Raw genomic sequence first — 9,300 nt, forward strand, 5'->3', positions numbered from 1 at the left:
ACGCCCTTTACTGACGCAATGCCTTAAGAGGCTAACACAGAAGGGTAAACTAAGTCTCCATAAAACCCAGAGAAGAGATGGTAAAACTGGATCCTGTCTGGAGTCACAGCTTAAAAAAAAAAAAAAAAAGGACAACGAAACAACACTCTGTAATAATTGCGGGAGGAAAAGGGCCCAATAGAAGTACTGCAAGGCAGAAGCTAGCTCTTGGTAGCACCTGGGTGAGAGCAGGAGGAGCCGGGAGAGAGGGGGCAACTCAGGGCTGAGTGGTGCTCAGAGTCTCCACTCCAGCGATGTACCTGGGCAGTGACACACAGGATCTCTTATCCTCATCTCGATGTTTGCCACCTTCCTGACCTGACCATCTGTTAGTGATTGCAGCAACCATGTGCAAAGTTAGGATATAAGTGTGAATTCCAGCATGGTGGAGCATGAGGGAGGTCCCTCTATGACTCAGTGGAAGTTAATCCTCTAAATTAGGGGTGTCAAACTCAATCAGAGAAGGGGCCAAAATCTAAAATCCAGCCTAAATCGCGGGCCGAATGGTTTACTGAACAGTCATAAACTGTCATTGTGATGGAAACGCAGCGGAGTGCAGTCATCACGGTGCGGGCCACATTGCAAGGCCTGGCGGGACGGATTTGGCCCGCGGGCCTTGTGTTTGACACATGTGCTCTAAATGAAGCTCCCGAGGAGCGTGTTTTCAGTCCCTGGGACTTGGCACAGTGACCAGGAAGAGCCCTAATTCACTCGAAGAAAGGCATACAGTGACATAAGCTCCGAGAGCAGAACAGAGGAGTGGTCATAAGAGCGTCCTTTTCTGGTATTACCCATATGGTCTTGTGCATTTGACGGTCGGTAAGTGTCTAAGCCATTTATATCCTTTGATGTTAAAAGACACAAGGGGCCGAAACCGGTTTGGCTCAGTGAATACAGTGTCAGCCTGCAAACTGAAGGGTCCCAGGTTCGATTCCAATCAAGGGCATGTAGCTTGGTTGCGGGCACATCCTCGGGGGCAGGGGGGGGGGGCAGAAGGCAGCTGATCGATGTTTCTCTCTCACTGATGTTTCTAACTCTCTATCCCTCTTCCTTCCTCTCTGTAAAAAGTCAATAAAATATCCCTGCCTCTAGACTGACTTTCAGGCATGGACTGAATCTCATTCTCCTCTTGTATTTTTCTTGGCCCGACCCAGCCTGGAATAGGCATCAATAAAAAGAGTTGTTGACAGAACAACAACAACAAAAAGTCAATAAAATATATATTTTTTAAAAGACACAAGGGAAGAGACACAGTTAAGGACTTTGGAAATTCTGGGATGAGAATAGAAATAATATAATTAAAGGGCAAAATAAGATAACAGCAGCTAACACAACTCCTAGGCCCAGATAAAACGTTTACGTACTCTAGATTGTATGCTACTCTAAGATGCAGGGAAATCTCACTCTTGTCTTTAATTTTGCATCAGAATCATTTTACTTTTCAAGCTTTTTAGGGAATGAGGAAAACCCACTATTGCTTACAGTTTGAATAAGAATCATTTTACTCTTCAAATGAGAAGCAAATTGCTTCTAAGTAGCAAAAATGTATACAATAAAAATGAATTGAAAATAGTTTCTAGAGCAAGATTCAGAGTAATTACATTTGTCTTCTCAAAGGCATGAAAATAAGACAGCTTGTCAAAGAAAGCCTTCTGCTTCTCTTTGGAAGGGGACATACAGTGAAGGCTACCATAAGAGAAAAAGGATGCTGGTGACAAAAGCCATTATCAATTGTTCACGGTCGACTTGTTAGTGGTTTCAGAGAGGTAAAGAATATTATTTTCTAATCCAAAGAGGTCTCATACCTGAGATTTGCAATATTATTTCTAAAATCAACATAGCTTTCTCTTCCTAGGAATTGTCCCACAATCGGGAGTCCCCGGTTGATTTAATGATATTTACACAAAGAGAGTTGTCAGTAACCACAGAAACAGGGCAGGGTTTTCATAATGATTGTGCTTGGATTGTATTCCAGTCTGAAAAGAGCCTTTTTAATTACAGGGTTTGGGGGCTGGGGAAGCTGGGTGTAAGCGAGGGAGCGGAAGGGGTGGAGGGCGTGGATGTAGCGTTTCACTGCTAGAGGCTGAAAACTCTTTCATCTATTTAAAAGGATGGCAGGTGGGCTCCCTAACAAGTCTCAACCTCGGGCTGTGGCTTAACCCTGGAGAAAACGTTTTTTTTTTCCTTTGCAACCTCTGTATGTGCTGGTTCTTCACTTCTTTAAATTGCAAGCTCTTAAAATAGAGCTTTGAGGGCCTGGGGGAGTAGAGGAAGGTTCAGCAGAGGACAGTTCAAAGCGTTGAAATATCTCTTCAAGACAGAGGTCCTGGAGGTATCAGCGTAGTCCCAGACGGCCAGGCCCAGCATCAGCAGGCCCAGGCAACATGACCGGCGTGGCTTTGAAGCTTATGAAGCCTTGGCCCCAGCCTCCTGATTAACCAGCACAGGAGCTGGGATGTTTTGTGGTGTTTTTTTTTTAAAGTCTATATATTTTTTTACTTCAGAGAGGAAGGGAGAGGAAGAGAGATAGAAACATCAATGATAAGAGGGAATCTTTGATTGGTTGCCTACTGCAAGACCTCCACTGGGACCAATCCTCCAACCTGAGCACATACCCCCTCTCAGAATCAAACCAGCACCTCCTGGTTCATAGGTCAACCAGTGAGCCATACCAGCTGGGTAAAAGCTGAGTTGTTTTTAACAGTTGTAGGTAGTTGCAGCCCATCTCTAATTTAATCTCTCACCTCAAGCCTGAATTCAGCAGTGGACATCATTCTGAGGGAGGAACCTGCAACTGAGGTATCTGCCCTTGACTGGAATCGATTCCCCATATTCCTGAGGCCCTCAGTCCACAGTCCGATGCTCTATCCACTGAGCTACACCAGCTAGGACATGGATCATCTTGAGAGCAGGTTGCCCAGCCCCAGTTAAGCCTTAAGATAATAGCAGGCCCAGTTGACATCTTTCCAGAAGCACAGTTTGTTGCTATAACTGTCAAATTTTATTTTTAAATATATTTTATTGATTTCAGATAGGAGGGAAGAGGGAGAGAAATATCCATGATGAGAGAGAATCATAGATAGGTTGCCTCCTGCAAGTCCCCACTGGGGATCAAGCCCACAACCCAGGAATGTGCCCTTGACTGGAATTGAACCAGGGACCTTTCAGTTCACAGGCTGATGCTCTATCCACTGAGCCAAACTGGCTAGGGCGATGGCTGTCAAATTTTATGACAGAGACCTTAACCTAGCCCAGGAGTATGAAGAGCCTGTGGGAGGAGCTCTCTCACACCCTAGGTTGTCCCAAAGCCCTAGAACAGTGGTTCTCAACCACCGCGACCCTTTAATACAGTTCCTCATGTGGTGGTGACCCCCAACCATAAAATTATTTTCATTGCTACTACATAACTTTAATTTTGCTACTGATTAGAATCGTAATGTAGCTGAAGCCGGTTTGGCTCAGTGGTAGAGCATTGATCTGCGGACTGAAGGGTCCCAGGTTCGATTCCGGTCAAGGGCATGTACATTGGTTGCGGGCACATCCCCGGTAGGGGGTGTGCAAGAGGCAGCTGGTCGATGTTTCTCTCTCGACGTTTCTAGCTCTCTATCTCTCTCCCTTCCTCTCTGTAAAAAATCAATAAAATATATTTTTTTTAAAAAAGAATCGTAATGTAAATATCTGTGTTTTCTGATGGTCTTAGGCGACCTTGCTAGCGGTTCTCAACCTATGGGTCGCAGGTTGAATAATGTTAGCAGGTTTAGGAGTTGGTTATCTAGTACTTGCCCCTCCCTCAGATTTAAATTGATCCTATCTATGGCCCTAGCTGGTTTGGCTCAGCGGATAGAGCGTGGGCCTGCGAACTGAAAGGTCCCAAGTTTGATTTCAGTCAAGGGCAAATGCCCTGGTTGTGGGCTTGATCCCCAGTGGGGGACTTGCAGGAAGCAGCTAATCCATGATTCTCTCTCACCATGGATGTTTCTATCTCTCCCTCTTCCTTCCTCTCTGAAATCAATAAAAATGAAAATAAAAAATAAATGATCCTATGCAATAAAAGTCACTGGAGGAAATGAGCCCTTGTGGAATTTCATATAAGTTTTGTTTGTGGAGCTCCAGGCCACTATCCTCAGGCCCTGAGTGCCCTCATGGTCAGCATGAAACACAGATACCTATGCTGGGATGTGCCTCCAAAAAGAAAAAAAAAATGATTTGTAGAAAAAAAGGGGTAGTCCCCATGGACTCTCTGAAGGGAGAACACCTCCCTGTGCGTCTACCATTTTAATAGACTGATGGGTTGGCCAGCAGACTGAAATATGGTAGCACTCATACTTGGGTAAAAACTGCTGTTTGAATTTTAACCTTGCTATCTGACTTCTACCTTCGATTGCTTGCTTAAACAATAGGGTAGTTACAGGAGATTGACTCCCACTGACTCAGTAGCTTCAGGGGTAGAAACTGTAGATAACCTTTAGTTCTGCTTTTGTATTATGGGCAAGATAGGGCCACATCAAGCAGAGTGTGACTGGGAACCAACCCTGCAGGCCGTCCCCTGTCTTTAGAATTTAGTCCTGAGGGGCCAATCAGGGTTAGCTGAGGCAGTGACATCACCGACCTGAATAAAACTCCTGGACTGGGCGATATTCGCTCTCTTCCGCCATGCTGCCGGCATGAGTGGGATAGCCCATGCTAGCATGGAGATGGCTCTTTTGTTTATTGCATCGGACTCGGCTCCCTGGTGGTCCTTGGGGATCATGACTGGAATCCCCAGCCAGGACCATGAGGGACCCCCATTCCGAAGAGCCTGACTGGCCGCGGTAGGTGTGTGTTTGTCTGTGTTTTTGTGTGAGCGCTCTGGAGGGACTGCCCCTCCATCAGGGCTCTTACCTGGGTGTTTACTGGCTGTTGCGTCAGCCATGGTTTGAGTCCAGATTCGAATCTGTAATAAATTCTAGCATGCTTAATCAAATTGGCTCCGGTGGTCCATCTCTTGGGGACTCGCTTCGTAACACAGACCATTAACCGCTTGACCACTTGAGCTGTTACTGGATATGAATTCTTCGGCATTCTGGTCTATGAATGGGTCTCATGAGATTTGGCAGGGGGGACATCTGGTCACCCTCAGATAACTTGATAAAATTCCTCAACCTGCAAAGTTACAGCTCAGAACTAGCTTTCTCTTTCTTTCCTGTCCTATACTGAATTTCTGGAGTTGCCAATGTTAGGATCTGGTGATAGTTTGCATGGTGGGGGATGGCAGGTTGAGGGAGAGGCAAAGATAACTTTGAGAAGGCAAAGATAACACCTAGTTGTTGTTAGGCTTGCAAGCTGTGCATGGAGCTAAGGAATGCCAAAGAAGGATCGGGTCAGGGTAAAGATCCTGAGTGTGCTGCATTCCTTGCAGAGCCCAGCGCTGCACCTATCTTGCATCATCAGATGTTTATTGGTTGGTTAAGCCATAGCCAGGACTGGTTACATAATCTGTGGGCCCAGGGCAAAAGGAAAATGTGCGACCCTTGTTCAAAAATGATTAAGGATTTTAAGATTGCGACCACTGAGCATTAAACCAAACACAGGGCCCTCCTGAGTGAAACTACCCAGGTGTCACAGTGCTGGTTCTGGCTCTGGGAAGACAACAAGGAAAAGGGTGAAGTCTGGTTTTCACAGAACTCATCAACTGAGGTCAAAGAGATGTAAGCAGATAGCTACAAAAATTGTCCTTATCTTTAAGAGATACATGTGAAAACATTTGCAGATGATATGTTATCTGGGCTTTGCTTTAAAAATAATCCTGGGGAAAAGGGGAAGTGGGTGGAGGGTATATCAACTACAAAAAAAGAAAATGCTTTGAAATGATAAAACACAATGAAAAGCAAGCCATTATTATTATTACCTTTCTTGTTTACAGAATGGAATCTCAGCTAAACTATGTATGTAGTTATCAATTTTATCACTAAATGCCACTTCCTTGGGTAACTCACCACTGAATCCATTATGATTCAGCTTGGCTGGGAGCGAGAGAAAACCCCCAATAACAGTTGCTTAGCAACATAGACAAATTGGACAAGTAAGCAATCTGCTTTAAGAAGTCTTCAGTGACCAGTTCTTATGGTCCAAAATGGTGGCATCAGCATTCCAAACATCAGGATGCTAGAAGGGATGATGAGGAAGAGAGAAGAGGGTTGTGAGCCATACAACCTTATCCATCTTTCCCATTAGCCAGAACTTAGTTATTGGCCACATCTGGCTGCAAAGGAGGTCAGCAAAGATAACCTATCCTGGGTGGCCATGTCCCCAGATAAAATTTGTATTACTAGGAAAGATGAGAAAAACAGATATAGCAGGAAACTAGGAGACTCTGCCTTACAGTGTCCCCTTTTCCTCCAGTTGACTTCTTCTAGCCCATCCCCATCCTCTGCCCCATCCTCCAATTCTCTGGACTTCAGCAGTTACATGACTCAATAAAGACACTCTTAAATAATCAAAGAAATATAGTAGGAAATACTTTGATGGGTGCAGTTTTATATTAAAAAACTGATTTTAATAATTTGCTTCATAGTCATGGGCTTCGAAATGAGCTGAAACAGAAAAACTTGTGCATATAACTATGAAAATTAAAAAAGGAGTTTTGAAAGGCATTGATTCAGGTCTGTAGGTATCCCCTTCCTAAATCAATTCCCCCCTGAATCAAGTCAGAGTGCCAATGTTTTAAAATTTGTGCTTGCAGAATTTTAATTTATAGAGGGGACTGAGTGACCATAGAGGCCAACACCAATGAAAGAAGATTTTTGTTATTTGCATTTCCTGAGAGAAGAGGGCATGCCATGCCATTCAGGGGCACAGGGGAAACACCAGGTTTTGGTCAAATGGATGAAGGGGAAAGGTGAAGCCAGTGCCATTATTGTGTTTTTTTTTTTTTTTTTTTGATTAAGCATGCTAGAATTTATTACAGATTCGAATCTGGACTCAAACCATGGCTGACGCAGCAGCCGGTAAACACCCAGGTAAGAGCCCCGATGGAGGGGCAGTCCCTCCAGAGCGCTCACACAAAAACACAGACAAACACACACCTACCGCGGCCAGTCAGGCTCTTCGGAATGGGGGTCCCTCATGGTCCTGGCTGGGGATTCCAGTCATGATCCCCAAGGACCACCAGGGAGCCGAGTCCGATGCAATAAACAAAAGAGCCATCTCTATGCTAGCATGGGCCCTGTCCCACTCATGCCGGCAGCATGGCGGAAGAGCTATTGTGTTTTTTAAAAGAAAGAAAAGGAAGGAAGGAAGGAAGGAAGGAAGGAAGGAAGGAAGGAAGGAAGGAAGGAAGGAAGGAAGGAAGGAAGGAAGAAAGAAAGAAAGAAAGAAAAAGAAAGGTGAGGCAGGACAGGATAAACTGTGTAGGATTTATAATTTGAATCATTCCAGCAGGCTGTGGGCTATAGTGGTGGTTTTTAGTTGCCTGATACCTAGCCCTGGGGTGAATTAGGGCAAGGAAAATATTGACTTGGTGTGTAAGAGTTAGATAAGAAAGTCACTGGGGCTATAGACTCAAGATTAGTTGGTTTGTATATGAAAGCTGTACTTTGAGGTAAATTGCTATTGTCTTTAGGAATTAACTAACTCTGGGAAGGGTAGTGTCTCCCTGAACCTGTAAGCCCCCTTATTCTCAAGATGTGAAAACATTGTTAGATACAAAAGGTGAAAAACATAATTATGCAGTTAGAAGTAGAACAAAGGAATTCCCATCACCAGGATTCATGATTTTCCATCAACAATAGAGATTAGGGGCTGCTCTGTCTAGGACATTGATTTCCAAACTGTCTTCTAGATAGAGAAACAGTCTTGTACAGCTTTAAGAAAACAGGTGCTGCAGTCAGGCCTGAATTTAGATCAACGTGTAGACCTATGACTTAGAGAATAGGAAAAACTACCTCTACCCTGGCAGGATAACTCAGTTGGTTAGAGCATCATCTCGATTTTCCAAGGTTGTGGATTTGATCTCCCCCTCCTCTCTCTCAAATCAATAAAACTTAAATGAAAATTAATTACAAAAAGCTGCCTTTAAAGCTCAGTTTCTTTATATACAGAACTAGAACCCTGGTGCATGGATTCATGAACCAGTGGGGTCCCTCAGCCTGGCCTGGGGAAAATCAGGCCAAAACTGGCTCTCCAACATCCCCTGAGGGGTCCCGGACTGTAAGAGGGTGGTTCTTGGGTGATGCACCCCAAAATTGGGCTTCCTCCTCTCCAGTTCCTATTGAGTCACCTGAGAACCGCAGCTGCCAAGTCATCGCAGCTGCCAAGCCATCGCAGCTTAGCAGCTCCTGCATTGAGCATTTGCCCCCAGTGTGTGTCATAGCTATTGGTCAGATCGTCTACCCCCTGGTGGTCATTGTGTGTCTTAGCCACCCGTCAGATGGTCAGACGGTTTTTTAGGCTTTTATATATATGGATGGACAGACTATCTATATAGAATTGTCAGAATTAAATGAGATCATGTGTGTAAATGTAAAGTCTTAGCTTAGTATCTAGTTGTGGGTTTTTTTTTTTTCTTTTTTGAGAGAGAGAAAGGGAGAGAAAGAGATAAAGAAACATTGATGTCACCAAAACCGGTTTGGCTCAGTGGATAGAGCATCAGTCTGCGGACTGAAGGGTCCCAGGTTCAATTTCAGTCAAGGGCATGTACCTTGGTTGCGGGCACATCTCTGGTAGGAGGTGTACAGGAAGCAGCTGGTTGATGTTTCTCTCTCATTGACGTTTCTAGCTCTCTATCCCTCTTCCTTCTTCTTTGTGGAAAATCAATTAAAATATATATATATATATATGAAACATTGATGTGAAATGTGGGGCAGAAACATCAATTAGTTGCCTCCCACATATATCTTGATTGAGTATTGATCCCCTAACCTGGGTATGTGCCCTATCTGGGAATCAAATCGATGACCTTTTGGTGCACAGGATGACACTTAACCAACTGAGCTACCTGGCCAGGGCTTTTTTTTTTTTTTTTTTTTTTTTTTTATTTAATTAATTTCATTGGATGACACTGGTTAACAAAATTATGCAGGTTTCAGGTGGACAGTTCTACAATCATCATCTGTACACTATATTGTGTGTTCACCACCCCAAGTTATTAGCTGTTTTAAAAGACAAACTGAGGCATATTAAAATATTCCAGAGTTTGAGAAAAATTGATCTGAATCAGACAATACCAACCAGAGTGGTTAGGGGGCCTCCAAGAACAGGAGCTGGGGAAGAGTCTTTTATAGA

At 44.1% G+C, this 9,300-nt stretch overlaps 1 pseudogene; it reads left to right on the plus strand.

Annotated features, from left to right (window-relative positions):
- On the plus strand, positions 1-111 carry LOC118708571 (annotated as a pseudogene).
- Positions 112-9,300: the final 9,189 nt, after the last annotated feature.

Source organism: Pipistrellus kuhlii, unplaced genomic scaffold (assembly GCF_014108245.1).
Source record: "Pipistrellus kuhlii isolate mPipKuh1 unplaced genomic scaffold, mPipKuh1.p scaffold_m20_p_6, whole genome shotgun sequence".
NCBI lineage: Eukaryota > Metazoa > Chordata > Mammalia > Chiroptera > Vespertilionidae > Pipistrellus > Pipistrellus kuhlii.